This window comes from Lycorma delicatula, chromosome 9 (genome assembly GCF_047948215.1).
Source record: "Lycorma delicatula isolate Av1 chromosome 9, ASM4794821v1, whole genome shotgun sequence".
In the NCBI taxonomy this organism is placed as follows: domain Eukaryota; kingdom Metazoa; phylum Arthropoda; class Insecta; order Hemiptera; family Fulgoridae; genus Lycorma; species Lycorma delicatula.
Window position 1 is genome coordinate 90173662 of NC_134463.1, and position 16495 is coordinate 90190156.

Sequence of the window (16495 nt, forward strand, 5' to 3'; positions counted from 1 at the left end):
TGCCCGAAATCTTAATTTTCTACCTTAATCACAATCCTCTCCTCTTTTCCACCTAATACATTACGTCTTTTTTTTGTTGATCCTTATAATCCTGACCTTCGTAAGCTTCATTTAACTTATCAAACAATCCATTTAGTTGATTTTTCATAAGTTTTACCAAAAAAGTGGATATGATGTTTTTTTGTCGGATTGTTAATGATAATCACGAGAGTATAGATTCGAGGCATAGTAAAAAAATGTTATTTGCGAAAAAATAAGTCTTCTTTCAAACGACTCAAAAGAGGGTATTATTTGTAATACTTTTTAATTATACTTTTATTTCATTTTAAATATTAGTTCAAATTAACCCAGTGGTTCTTGAGTTAAGTCGATTATTATCCGTAAATTTTATTGCAATACAAATAGGAAACTTACATGTACATAATTTTTCAACATAGTCCTTCGTCGTGCGTAACGCTTGTGCGACCATTTTTGAATTTTTCAATCCATTCGTAGACACTCCGTTGCGGCAACACACTGTTCCCGTACTGTACCGAAAGTCTTCGATGAATTTCGGCCCCTGATACACCTTCCGACCACAAAAAAGAGATCGCTGAACGTTGCTCTTCTTTGGTGCAAACAGTAAGCGGAGAAGCCATGGTTAAAAAAAAAATAAAAAAAATAGAAATTACCTTTTTTTTCTAAATTGACTGTTATTATTTTTGAAGGATCCACATTATTTATATATTTTATTATTTTGTTAGTTACGTAAGCAGTTCTTTGTCCTAATGATTTAAATATTTTGTTGAAATTTTTATAAATTATATTATATTCGATTTTAGGGTAATTATATTACGCTAACTATTATTAGCGTAACTAATAATAATAATTAGTTAATTTTATTCTATTTTTTATGTATATTTTGTGTTTACTTTTTTATATAATTTATGTATTAAATTTTTATTATATCCGTTGGTTGTAGCGGATGTATTTATTACTATTTAATTCATTTTTTAACTTTATATTATCATTTTTTAAATATTTTAATGCTCTATATATTAGAGCATTAAATGTAGCCATTTTTTAGTTCCAAGGATGAAATGAACTACAATGGATTACTGTGTGTTTGGTGGGTTTCCTAAACATGTCGATATCTAACTTATTATTATAATTTTTGTTAATTGTTAAGTCCAAAAAAATTATGCTGTTGTTGTTTTCACGGGATAAAGTAAATTTGATGCTGTTATTTATAGAATTCATTTCGCTGAATATTTTGTTTCCTCATCCATTGTATTGTTGATTATAAATAATGTCATCTACGTATCTTTTATACAATAATATTTTATGATTTTTAAAATTAGTAGTTATATTTAATGCGTACTTAAAATAATATTTTCAATATTTTATATTATTAAATTTATGCATTAAATTAATGCATAATTAATTATGTTATCTTTTTAATTCTAATGTTTTTTTTAATTATTCCGACAGTTCTTTTGCTATCGATATTAGTGTACATATCTTTTATATCAAATGTTACGAGTTTTGTTGTGTTGTTTATATTAATGTCATTAATTATATCTACTATTCATTTCAGTTTTTTAAATTATACTTATCGATTTAGATGTATTCTGCAAAAGTATGGAATAAGATTTAGTTGGTGAATGAGTGAATTAATACAATTTATTAAATTTGTTAAAAATTAACAAAATTGTGATTTTTTAGTAATTAAAACAAATAGAACAATATTACGATATTTTTTTGTGACCATTTATAATTTTATTATTTTATGTGTTAATTTAATTTATTGCCGATGATTTATTTAAGCAGATATGAGTTTCAATGCTATTTCTCCACTACTCTTCTGATATTTTTCATTACTAGTATGTATACCTTTTTTAAGTTTGTTCAGCAAACGTATGACGTGATACCCCCACCCATTAGTCGAATGCTGTATTTTTTTTGCACTTGACATTGGAAAAAAAACATTATATTATACTACCTTCCATAAAGTATTAAAATAATATTCGCATATATCTTAGAAGCGACTTTATTGTTTGCATGATAAATTTGGTCTTGGAAGCAAAAAATTATGTATTTAAGAATAGTGTTTTTTGTAAAATTATTTTTTGTTTTAAATAAATAGTGATTTTTTTTTTAATTTTTTAATTTTTAATTTTAAAAAATTAGTGAACTGTGAACGTCGATTATTAAAATAGTCTTACACGGTTGTCATCTCAAGTTTTATTATCTTTGTTCACTGGTAAGTAATATATATAATTGATTGATTTATTACTATTATTTTTTTTTTTAATCTAGGCAATATTTTACAATATTAAATGAATTTATTGTAAATGTAGTTATTTATATTTGAGTGTAGTGTTATTGAGTTTGTCTCAAATTTTTTTAAATATGAAGATTTTCAATTATTCTTGCAAATTTGATACTATTACTTTGAGATAATGATGTCACTCGACGTAATGCAAAGTAGATCAATATTTTTTTTAAACAGTAAAATCTTTTTCATATACTTTTTCTATTTTTACAGTTTTTATTTGCTACTTCCGATGGGATTATGTTGTACAAAATTATTATACTTAAATTATGTAGTAATATATTAAATAACAAAATTAAAAATATTAACTGTTTATGTTTATTTCCACACAATGATGAAAATAAGTTACAGTATTTTTGTTTTAATTGTTAAATAAATTTTGCATTTATCATCTGTTCTTATCAATTTTTTTGAAATTTTATTAGAAAATAAATTTAATTTTATAATATATGAACATTTATTTCAATTCTGAACATGTATTAAGAATTATTTTAATTTTATAGCTCTAAAGAAGCATAATAAATTATTAATATTTAAGTATTTATAATTTATAACAAAAATAATAACAGAAAATACAAAAAGTATATGAAAAAGATTTTTCATAAGATAGGATTTCCAGGCAAGCTCAGGCAAATCCTGGAGTCCACCAATGGGCACCCCGAGACCTCCTGGGGACACGGGACCTACCCCAGAGCCTCCCAGGAATACGGCGCCTAACCCAGGACAGCTGAACTCGCTTTTTTCACCCTTTCTGTTTAGCTAGAGAGCCTAAACGGATTAATCTTTTTTTAATGAAAATTTTAGAACCCAGCTTCTGCGCCAAGGTGTTAGGGTCTCGGTCCATGGCTTAAAACCTTTCCTGGGTGGGGTAAAACACGACTGCTACAAGCAAATTTGAAAGCATCGGTCGGTTGATTCTCCCGTAATGCCATAAGACAGACAGACAAAAAAAGAAACGTTCGGCTTTATATATATGATCGGTCCCTTGCTGTCGACCGATTTCTGGGATTGACATTCCCAGAAGGGGTCACGGTCACAGCTAGAAGTCCGGGCGCAAGCGGCTTCGTCAACTGCAGAGGGCTGGATGGACATGCAAAATTTAATGATTTCTGTGCCCAAGACGAAGTGTATGCTTCTCAAGGGTGGAGACAAATTGTCGTATAGTCGTATAACCCCCATATTAAGTATAAAAGGCTGTGTAATCAGCCGAGTTAGTGTTAGGCTTAGGTGTTTTGTTTGATGAGAAGTTACTGTTTAGCAGCCGCATTAGGCAAGTAGCGGCGGACGTCGTCTCTGTGATGCACAAGCTTAGGAGGATTGCTCGAAAGAATTACGGGCTGTCGGGCCGTCATTTGTACATGGTGTACAGAGGTGTCTTTGAAAGTATGACCTCTTATGCTGCGTCCGTTTGGACGCATAGGTTGAAGAAATCGAGCGCTTATTCAAAATTTGAAGAGCTCAGAGTCTTAATCGTATGCACTGGTGTGTTTAAAACAACCTCCTACGAGGCTACTACCGTATTGGGAAAGGCTCTCCCAATCGATTTAGTGGTGAAAGTTCGAGCAGCCATGTGGAAATTGCGAAGAGGTAGGGCGAGGTATTGGGATGCGGTCTCGAGCTGGGCTTGTACCGGAGCGGAATGTACTGGTTCTAAATTTCGAACAGTTGCCCATCTCCCGCCTGCGGAAGAGGCTTTGCAGCCTCGCGATGGAAGCATGGCACAAGAATGGCACGCCACAAGTAAGGGTAGGTCCTTGTATAGATATATAATGAACTTGGGGGAATGGTACGCCTCTAATTCGTAAGGGCAACGGGAGCCTAAGTGCTCTCCAACCACGCGAATTAGAACCAGTATTTTTTCCCACCTGGCAGCTGATGAGCTGTGCGGCTGCGAGGAGGTCCAGTCGAACGCGTTCGTTCGACTGCCCCTCTCTTGGGGGGTGCAGAACTCAGGCCATCCTGGAACTTAGAGGGGAAAATTGGCCACTCATAAGCGGCTAGTCAATGTGTGACTGTCGGACCGTGTGGGGAGGTCCTTGATGCCGTTGCTTTGTTCAACCGGCATCAGTAGATTGACTCCTGCCGCTAGTCGTAGAAGCTACCTTCGAGAAATGGCTGGCCATTGGTCAAATATAGCTCCAAACGCTATAATATGGTGGACAGGTACTTGCTGGCATTCAGCGACCTAGGTGTGGCAGCAGATTGCTGTTCTTGACAGAATAAATTTTAATTTGGCAAGTCATATATTTTAGTACGTAGACGGGGTGCGCCTATCCATTTTAATAATATGACAAGTGAGCGGTGGAACACGCAAGCGAGTGGTATAGGGGGCACCACGCTTATTCCGCTCACGCAGTTAGGTAACCTCTAGGAGCTAATTGGGATATTGTCTCTAAACCGTTTTGAGGAACAGTAGCCGTTTGTGGTACGGACATGCGGTCTTTTGCTTAGGGTGACCGAATAGGGTGGTGGTGGGAGAAATGCCAGACAATCCAATTTGTATATATATATATATATATATATATATATACATATATATATATATATATATATATATATATATATATATATATATATATATATATATATAATAAAAACATTCGTACAATATACATATGTATTAACAAACACACGCGTATTTCTGTAGATCCAGAAACACTTCGTTGTCGAATTTCAGCGAAATATTTTAATATAATTTCTGCCTCAACAGGAAGTTATAGGTTATACAGAAATTCTATTTTGCATACAAAAAAATTTGACTTGGTGAAATTATAAAAAATTATATTTCGGTTTGTTTGTAGAATTTTTAAAATTATTTTATTAATTTAAAAATTTTAGTACAATTTTTTTTGTTAATTAATAATTAAATTTACGCCATACCGAAAAAAAATTGCTTTTTTTGTTGATATATATTTTGGGGTTTACGCGTAGTATTTTTTCGGAAATAGTTTGTGGCCTACTTTTTTTCAATTGTTTTAGTCTAAGTTATAGTTAATTGTTTTAGGAAAAGTTATTTGAAAGTTTTGTTTTCCTGTACGCTGTTTATACACATAATTTCATTATTTTAATCAGAGAAATACGACTGTAAAGTTTAGGAGGAATATCCCGGCACACTTTTATAAATAATTGTCTTGGCAATTGACCATCCCCAATGAGATGAAAAGGTTATTTGTTGCTTCAACCCAATATAACCAGTGATTTCAAGTAAAAGAATTGTTACCCGTATTATTTTTTAATCTGTTCAGGTGGTAATTAATGAATTGCAAAAATTACGTAATTCACAGAATATGTTTTATTCGAATGAAGATTTTGGGAGTGTTTTTTTTTACTTACTTGTACGAAGTAAAGGAAGTATTATGATCACGAAAAAGTTTTATTTTCAGATTTCACGGGAATATCCATTTTGACTAATTTCGGTGTGAATCTTTACGTACGTACGTATGTATCATTTTGTATTTTGGATTTAGAACTGTTGTAACATCTAGTTGTGAACCTCCCCTTTTGACTGAAATCAACTGAACGAGAAGTGTCCAAAAACCCCAAAATCACTAAAAATTTGGATTGTGGACTTTTTCTTAACTGCAGTAATAAATCCTAATTGCGAGCTTTTCCACGATATAAGTGGTACTTATTTTCCCAGAGTTATAGACAACTTATAAAATTTATGTGCTTTTAAAAATGTGTATATGTAATTTAATAGGCGTGTGGTGGTAAAAGAAAAAGATTTTGGTTGAAAAAGACTATTTTATGTTTGGTGTAATATAACTTTGTTAAAACGACTAATAAAAACTTAAGACATTTTAATTAAAACTTATAGAGCGTTTGATTCTGAGTAAAACATTTTGAATAAAGTCCACAGAATGTAAATATAAACGTATGAATTTCGAATTTTATTAAAAATTTAAAATGTCAAAATGTGGCAGATATTAAATAGATAAACGAAAAAAAGTTCATATTTTAAAACAAAAGAATTAAATATTTTAGAAAAATAAGCTTGTGTTTATATGAACTTTATTCATTTCCACCAGTAAAACATGTCCAGAAAGTCTTGTTACATTCTTGGTGAATCACTTGTGTTTTTTTATCTATTTCCTTTATATTTTATGTTACATATTTATTACTTCACTCCCTAAAAATATTTGTTACACTATGTAACAAATCATAAGCATTGTTAAGTATTGCGTCATAAGTTGTGTATAGTTGTTGTTAGTTACTATTGTTTAATATTATTTGTTTTTATTTTCATTTACTTTTTTCTTATTTTTCTAAAAAAAAAACTGTTTCTTTATTGTCTAATAATGATTGCGTAGTCACCATTTTAGTTTTTTAACATTTAAAATCGCCATCTAGGTTTATATTTTAATGTAAAAAAATTATAAACTGACTTTTGGAGCGTAATTTGTTTACGAATTTATTTCAATAACCTCTTTATTTGAATTTGAAATTCAACACAATAAACACAATTGAATATGTCCTTTTTACTATTTATGTCCACAAACTTTGTCGCTAATAATAATCATATTACCACATTTTTCCACCAATGTGTATTAAATACAGAAATTGTTCAGTTACTAAATTAGTTAATGAATTATACGATTTTAATTATGTGATAACTTCCTAATCGTGTTTTAAATTTTAAAAAAAACCTGAGTATTTTTTATTTATATGTGAATTCATTCTTATAAAAATCTGTAAAGAACAGGTTTTATGTAATTGTCGAAATTATTCAGTTATCCTTGAAAATAATATATTGCCAGTTTGCCCTTTTAGGCGTTCTTTGATATCGTACGTTAACATTCGAATACATCGTACGGCATACATAGCGGTTGTCTGTAACGTTCAGAACAAATGAATTGATTTTGTTAGTTATACGGCATTAAAATACAAATTCAACTGGCACCAAAAATTAAGTTTCGGGTGATGCACGTGATCGAAATATCGGTTATTAAATCATACATTTCGGTACTTGCGTATTAACGCCACCTCAGCTACAGCTTTATTTAAAAACAAAGTAGTCCAATCGGATTTCGGTGGAAAATGAACAGTCTATTAATTTTAATAAATGGTTATTTATATTTATTTTATATAATTTAACCAAACTTAACCTACGCTCGCTTCGCTCGCTATTACCTGTAAAAGTATTGTATTGATTTTGATTTTGAATTATCTTCCAATAAGCCACATCTTATAACTTATTTATATCACAAGGTGAATTAAATGACTTGGTTAGGGATTTATATTTATCAAAAAATCAAGCTGAACTGTTAGGATCAAGACTGTTAGGTTGGAATTTACTTTTAAAAAAAATTTCGGGCTTTCGTAGCCGACAAAAAGAACTCAGTACTTTATTGATGAAAATAATTTGGTTTATTGCACAGATACTGAGGAACGTATGTTGCACTTAGGACAACAAGTCCATAAACCTGAGGACTAGCGCCTTCTCATAGGTTTGTCCAAGTATAGTTTAAAAGTAGTTCTACTATGGTAACAAATATCTTTCGATACCAATCGCTTATGGTATTAATTTGATAAGAGACATACGATGTGATGAATGACGTTCTTGAAAAAATAAATAAAAAACATAGCTGGAACATATGTGGTGAAGTTATATCTATTTTGTTAGGCTTGCAGTTAGGCTATACTAAGTAAATGTTGTTTCTTTGCGAATGGAACAGCCGAGCTAGGGATAAATATTATGTTATCAAAGAGTGGAAGAAACGAGACAACTTAATTCCAAATGGGAAAAATATTATTCATGAGCCCGAACCCAAAAAAATATTTTTACTCTATCCATATCAAGTTAGGAGTAATGAAAAATTTTGTAAAAGCAATTAAGAGTATTTCCGATTTTGTCCATCAGGCAGAAATTTCCGAATGTAAGTGAAGGAAAAATTAAAGAAGGATTTGTTGGTCCTCAAATAAGAGAGTTAGTCAAAGACGATGTGTTTAACTCGATGTTAAAATAAGAGAGTTAGTCAAAGACGATGTGTTTAACTCGATGTTAAACAACGTAGAAGTGCAGCTTGGGCTTCATTTAAAGACGTTTGCAAAGGTTTTCTCGGCAAACAAAAATCCGACAATTATCACGATACTGTTAATCAACTTCTTACATCATACAGAGCTATGAGATGTAATGTCTTTGAAAATACATTTCCTCCAGTCACATCTGGATTTTTTCTCGGACAACCTCGGAGACATAAGTAACAAATACGGTGAACGTTTCCACCAAGACATTTCGGTGATGGAAAGCCGCTATAAAGGGAAATGGAATAACATGCTAGCCGATTACTGTTCGACATTAATTCGGGATGTGCCTGAGGCTATTTATAAAAGAAAAGCATCAGCGAAATCATAAATTATAAATTTTACAGATTTTAACTTTATTTTCCCTTAATGTTTTTTGAAGAGTAATTTATTTAAAACTAAGGGTGATAAAAAATTATATTTACATACCTATAATGGACGCAAAGTACATTTTTTTTTTTTTTTTTTTTGTCTGTTAAGTAAGATTGTACGTGGCATGCTTAAGTTTTTAATACAACTAATATGTTTTCTGCGTATTAATATTTATTATCTGGTAACTCGTAGTCACGAAGAAAGGGAACGGAACAAATTTCAGAACATGTTATAGTAGTTAGTGAAAATAAAGAAAAAGGTTGTATAAACTTTTGTCCTGAAACGATTCGTTTTCCAGTTATAGTATGAGAAAAATTTCTACCTAATTTTACCTCAAAAGGTGAAAAGATACCATAATGAAGTTCTCGTAACTTAAATGGAGGGGTATACTTGAAGATTTCGTATGCTTTTTGGCCTGGAAATTGATTTAATCTTATGTCTCCAGTAATTTTTGTGAATTATTTTTAAGATGTATGTTTTCTGCTAAGATCGTCATAATTTTTGTATTGAAATTATTTACCTTTCTTGGCTTTAATTACGTCGAACCTAAGAAAGGTAGACAACTGTGCATTACAATTTTTTGTGGTGTTGCTAATCATATTTTTTTTAGATATGACGTTAAATAGCTAGTAGAAAAAAGTATAAGTAGTATTGGATGTTTAGGTTCTGCATAAAAACGACCGTAGACCTCGGATGGATAGTTATCCTTACTTTCAGAGAAAGCTGGTACGCTCAACGGAGGCCATGTTTTTTAAACCGCTCTTTTATTATGCATTTTTTCAGTAAATCGACACTTTTTACTATTTAAATTTAACAATAAACGTGCATTGATCATCGGAGATAAGTTTATGTTCTGCATCAATAATCGTAGTTTGTTATTTAATGCATTTTACTGTAACGTACTACAGCCTGTTGATGACGTCATCATTAGTTGGGGATTTCCCGCATTGTATACAGCCGAAAATTAATATAGTTTTTTTTTTTTTATCAATTAACTTTTAATATTATACAAAGTGACCTTTGATCCATAATTAATAGCAACAAGAAAACCATGTTTATCTATATGCCTATTACATATATTAAAACCTAACAGCAGTAACTTATGTTAATTAAAATCGACCATTTATTATATTAAGTGTGGTATAGAGCACATCCCGTGCCGTTTCGAGCACTTGGTCTCAGGATGCAAAGAAAGAATCTTCTGACAGCCAGTTGCGTTGTTCGAGTCCTGGGATTCGCTTATTTATTTACAAAATTAATAAAACTCTTTCTGGACTGAATGAATCGCAGAACGACCGTGGAAGGAGCGGGGCGATTGAAACTGAAAAACGTGTTTCGGTCCGAACCCCTCCCCCCCCATTGTGATCGCATAGGCTTCGATACGTGATCGTTTATAGGCTTCGATACGTGATCGTGTGAGCCGCTGCACACCGGCAGCTTGAATACAACTCCGATGGCGGATCAAGCTGCCATTAATTTTTTCATGTAACCGCTACAATATACATATATTACATAGTGTCTCCTCCCTTTTTTGTTTATATATATATATTTTTGTTATATATATATATTTTTTTGTCTTTATTATATGACTCTAATTATTTTCTTGTTGTATAAAAGCGATAGTGGTTTATGCGGTTAAAAATGTAATCATGCAATACCGCGAATTATTTTCGGGGTAAGTTGGCCTTGGATGCATTTAGTCTTTTCAATTTACAGCAACAGTAAAAAAATAAAATTTAAATGCCTATCCGTGTTTTATCACTTTATCGGTACCGGTTAATAGCAAATAAACTGTATTGTCGTATAATTATAAGTACTATGCTGTTGTGTTGAGCTTTAAATTTTCTTCGGTTTCAATTGCAATTTTCAAATCGACAACACCTGTTTTAATACAAGGAAGTATTATAATAGCCAAAAATTTCGGTTTTCAGACTTCAACGGAAATATAAATTTTGACCATCCCTGAATCCATTTTAACTAGTTTCGGCGTACGTACAGAATTGTGTATGTATAAACATCCGCATGTATCTCACATAACTCAAAAACAATTAATTACCTGTAGGATGTTGAAATTTTGGATTTAGTAATATTGCAACATCTACTTGTGCACCTCCTCTTTTCATTGCAGTCAACTGAACCCAAAATTGTCCAAAAAAAGCCCAAAATCCAGCCCTCGTTGAGAGCTTTTCATTGGGTTTTCATTGCAACGATATATCATAAGTGGTAATTATTTTCATTGGTTCCAGAGTTATTTCCACATATTTTGTGCCTTCCCCTACGGGAAAGGCACATCGGTTCGAATCAGTCTTCATCGCCTTTTTTTTAATTTAAGTTATTAGTGAAATAAATTTATGTACTTTTCATTTAAAAAAATCGTGTATAGGTAATTCAAGGAAGTCATGTGGTGCGACATCAGAATTTATTTTTTTTGTAAAATGATTCGGGTGATCTTTTGAATAATCTGATGTATCGAAATGTTGAATTAGATCATCGCATCTCCTCACATCAACGTAAAAATTATCAGTTTCAGTGTCGTAGATGAAGCTAGCTATCCGTATTAAGGGTATATCTCTATATTTAGGCTTCATAATATTGTAACGAAAATCGAACATTACAGTTTTACATCCAATCAGAATGCAGCATTTTAGTCACGTGACTTAAGCCACGTGACTTAAGCCACGCTTACTTTACCTTACCTTGCGGGAAAATTCATATTTTGCAGTCTCTTGTGAGTAAAATTCGCATATTTCGCATTCTTTTGCAAGCAACATCTATTGTATTTTCTTCAGTGTCAAAAAAATCACGAAAAGGTGTCCTATTTTTTTAATCACGTGATCATCAACCACCAATCAGATTTAAGTGTACTTCACTGAATACAATATTCATATAATTTATTTTTTTATTTTATAGACACTATGAATTTTAAACGTGTATTTTTAGAAAATAGCTATCCGTGACTTAATATTTATATACTTAATTATTATAAAAATATTAATGAAGCAAATAAAGATATTTTTAAACGATTTAAAAAATGCATTTTTAGTAATTTAAAACCACAAATAAGAACAGAGCTGTAAAATTTAATGAAAGTCAAAACAAGCAAATCGATAGTCAAGACATACGAGTAGCTTTTAAAACTAAAAATATTCTCGTATGTAATTGTAATGATTTAGATCAAGCTATAGACGAAGCGTTTGAAAAGTTATTAGTTCGAGAATCGCATTTCAAGGCAAAGGCAGCGGTTAATCTTTAATCAGTATTTATAATTTATTGCTGCATATAAATAAATTTAAGCCACTACGCAGTTCTTCATATATACATTTATCTGACAAAATAAATTAAATAAAGGCTGTGATTAATGTTAAAAATAATGATGCTTTCTGCTGTAAATGAGCTATTTTAACCAGTAATAATCCACAGCGGTTAGATAAACGTTTTAATATGTTACTGGATAAATATGATTTTAACGTGTTAAATTTTCCAGTTGAGATGCCTACAATGTCTCTATAATTGTATATACGCTGACAGATGATGAAGTTAGACCTTTAAATTTACGAAATTGAAAAACGAAATAATTTTATTATATTTAAAGAGCAATGATAATTCACACTATTGTTATATTGCTTAAAGAAGCAATAGATGTATACAAACGTTGTTTTACATTCTATTATAAAAATGGAAATAGCGAATATAGAATGAATGCTCATTTAAAAATTGTATTTACAATTAACCGGTACGTTTAAAAATGGCAAAACCGAGTGAAAATGTATTAAATAAAAATTTGAAAATGAATTTCCTATACCCGTTGTAGCGTATGTTGATTTTGAATGCATATTTTATCCGATACCGTATTATCCAACATACGTAAAATCTTAATAGTTATACAACACAAATACATTAACCGATGAGTGATTAGGTTTTTGCCTCTACTATGAAATCTCTATACTTTACCTAACCTATACTTTATAGGGGTGAAAAAACTGCTGTACATTTTATAAACTTATCCGATTTCTCAAATTGAGATTGATGAACAAAGAAAATTCGATAACAGCAACGCGAAATGTGTCATATATCGTTCGGTGAAAAATGTGAAAATTTAGAGATCATTGCCATTTTACTGGTAGTTATCGAACCGCATTATGGAGCAGATGCAATTTTGGTAGACGAGTACAAAATACCGTATCAATATTTACTTACAATTTGACCGGTTACGATTCATATTTCATTATAAGAAAACTGGATTATGACGAACAAAATATAAACATTATACATAAAAGTACCGAAAAATATACAATATTTACAAAACGGATATCGAACAATTTGACTATAAATTTGTAGACACTTCAATTTATGCCTAGTTTGGAAAAATTTGCATCCAATTTACCAAAAGAATCATTCAATCATGTTTAACAGCATTCTAAAATATATTTAGCATTGGTCACAAAAAAGGGTGTATATCCTTAATAATATATTGTTGAAATTTCAAACTGAGTCTGTACACATTGAGCTTGTTTTAAAAAAATCGATAAAAATTTAGAGTATTTTGATAATATCGTCGGTGTACAGACTGGTATCGTTATCTGCAGTGTTATCCATAATTTCCGCACAGAACTGCAGGTGACCAACAACTTTGTCATTCATAGCAGCTTCAGGGTCGCGTGGGCGTCCTGGTGATTAACAGACCTACCTGTCTCAACGAAGGTTTGGTGTCAAGAGTAAATTGTATGCCTACTAGGAGTGTCCCTTCTGCACTCTCTACGAAAACAAACAGCAAGCATGTTCCGCACCAGTAAATGTATACATTTTCAACAAACAGCCGATATAAAATTGTATTCTAGTATGTTGGAGTTTTGGATTAAATTGTGCGTTAAAAATGTATAAAATTATAAAACTGGCTTTTTTTGATTGCATAAAAGGACCCTGAATCTTTTTCATAAAAATTGTACTATTATATACTTGTGTTTAAAGCACCGAACATCGTTAGAATTACACGACAGGTAATGAAGTGTCTGAATGGAAGTAGTACTGACAAAAACATAAATTATTTCATACTATGATTTGCGATGAGTCGAAAATTGAAGAAGTACTCTCATAGAAATATTCGAAAGAAATATAATTTTATAGAAATTGCTATAAAAAAAAAAAAAAAAAAAACATGTTATAAGGTTCCAGATATAGCAACTTTTAATAATATGACATCTAATGATGGTTCGAAATATCTAAACGCGTAACTAGCAAATGTTTAAGTTGAATTGTCGAGATAAAATTATGCTCCCTCGTTTTGTAGCTATTGTTGAGGGTTATCAAAATTTCATTCAACCCTTTATAGATTTTCTTTTAATATTTATACAACTTATCTTCGCTTTGTTTTTTATGGGGGGGATGAACCAAATTTTAAACTGATGGATCTTGGGATCGCGTTCGATATTTTTTTGAAGAAATTTTCAGGAATTTTGATTTTCTCGGTTCTTTGTTCTCTAAAAACAATTATCAGATTCTTTACATGACCGTGTATAAAATTCATTAGTATCATGTGTTTTATCTACTATTATTCTGATTAATAATAATAATAGTAGATACACATAATAATAATAATAAAAATAATATCTGTAGTTAATTTATGATTACGTGTTGTATAATAATGCAAAAAACTTATATTGATAACTTACTTCGCACAGAGTGCAAAGTAAGTTACAAGAGCCTTGGCGAGTGTCTTTAACTTGGTAATAGTGCATTAATAACCAATAATAGTGAGTTTCATACCGTATTTTTCTACGGTATGAAACTATTGAAAATATTGAGTATGAAAATATTGGGATTATTGATTTAAATCAATGATAGAATACATTGATTTCAATATGCATTGATTTTAATATATCGTTAGTTCTGCCTTTTCTTTTAATATCGATCGGTGTTAAAGACATATTTCTTCCTCAAAATCCGAATTAATTAATAAAAGATACATAAACGAAAAGTATGATACATAAACTTGTTACCTTAGGAACTTTCAAATTAACCTCTTCTTGCTAACTGTTAAATCGGATCAAAATTAAAGTAAAAGGATTAGTTGATGCATTAAAAAATACTTAACTTCGGATTGGTCAGTAGTTGAAAAGAGTAGGCTTTTGATTGGTTGGACATCTGACTCATAATGAAAATTTGTTTCGTAATGGTTCCAGCCGCGTAATTCAAAGTTATAATAAACCCATGGAAAAGATTATATACAAATATTTATCTATTCCAATAGACTATACAGAGTGTCCCATGGAGAAACTTTCGGGACATGTTCTACTGGTGAGAACTAAAAACATTTATAAAACTGTTTGCCGAACTTAATATCGGCGGATGGCAACGGTAGCAGCTCAGATATCAGCGGGAGTACAATACACGTACGTCCTTGTACAAGGGTCACTCCCGCCGTCCAGTTCTCCCACTATAGCGGCGCTGCGGCCCCATTTCTCTCAGGCTCCAATAAAAAAGCGTGCATGAGAGTGAATTTTCAGTTCCACTAGCTGGAGAAGACAAAGATGAAAAAGAAAGATGAAAAAGATGAAGAAGAAAGATGAAAAAGATGAAAGAAAACAAACGTGGGACCTACTGGCGGATGCCAATATCCCCACCAGAGCAACAGGCCTGACCGGCCCGCCGAGGAAGCCGCTGGACTCGGATGCTATCTTCCTGCTCCAGCTCGCTGAGCTTCAATCGCCCTGGTCGACGGACTCAGCAACAGAACGTGAGATTTCTCGGAGAGTACCGCTTCGACCGCGCTGGCAAAAGACGACCGACGCCGACCCCGACCCGATACTGCGGGACTCTGGAGGCCACCAATGCCACGCTGTAATGGGGATCCAACTTTCGCTGAGGTAAAGCTCGGTCTGATTTCAATGGACGAGCTGCAACTCCCCGACTTCTGCCAAGTCGACTTCGCCGGAGATCAGCTTCCGGACCCAACAGCTCTTCGAGTTAACGCAAAAACCGGCCGTTTTCAAAATTACATAAATTACAATGAGCCGTCGAAGCCAATCAATGACAAAACATAGGTCTGGAAACGCTTGTTTTCTAGTTATGGCTAGTGAAATATTTCGCCCGGATTTCAGCTCTTCTAATAAAAAGAAGCCCTCCTGTAATTTCTGGAACATAACTTAAGTTGGTGATTTCTTATGTAATTTGAACTGTGAAATGGGATATCTGTTTTTCTTTTTTCTGTTTAGCCTCCGAAATGACTATAAGGTGGTATTACTTCAGAGGTAAGGTATTAATTCGTATTTGAATAATAGATTGTGGATACCGGTGTTCTTGGTTGTTGGGATTCAATTAACCACACATCTCAGGAATGGTTAATTTGAGACTGTACAAAACTACGCTTCGTTTACATTCACACATATCATCCTCACTCATCGTCTCATGTAATTCCTTACACCCTCTGAAGTAATCGTATTTCACAGCTCAAATTACATAAAAAACCACCAAATTTATTCCTTAATTTTGGTCCAAAAAATTACAGTAGAAAATTTTATTCGAAGAGCTGAAATCTGGGTGAATTCCTTCGCTAGCCGTAACTCGAAAACAAAGCGTTTTTAAATCTACATTTATATAATTTTTTTCATCGTTTTCACCAGTAGAACATGTTCTGAAAGTTTCTCAGTTTCTTCTTGGGATACTATGAGTATCAATAGATCTGCTTAAAATCCGTTACCTTTTCAGTAACAATTTTAATAAATTATTAATTAATATTTAATATTATTATAATTAATAATACAATTAATTATTAATTCAACGTATGAA

The 16495-nt window shown here is 31.9% G+C and overlaps 1 protein-coding gene across 1 annotated transcript in view; it reads left to right on the forward strand.

Annotated features, from left to right (window-relative positions):
* Positions 1–2052: 2052 nt before the first annotated feature.
* The window catches only part of dsb (scavenger receptor class B member debris buster), a 397095-nt gene continuing 382652 nt past the window's right edge, over positions 2053–16495 (forward strand). The window contains exon 1 of the mRNA XM_075374397.1: positions 2053–2242. The gene's annotated coding sequence lies outside the window, so the exon portion shown is untranslated. The remainder of the gene's footprint in view (positions 2243–16495) is intronic.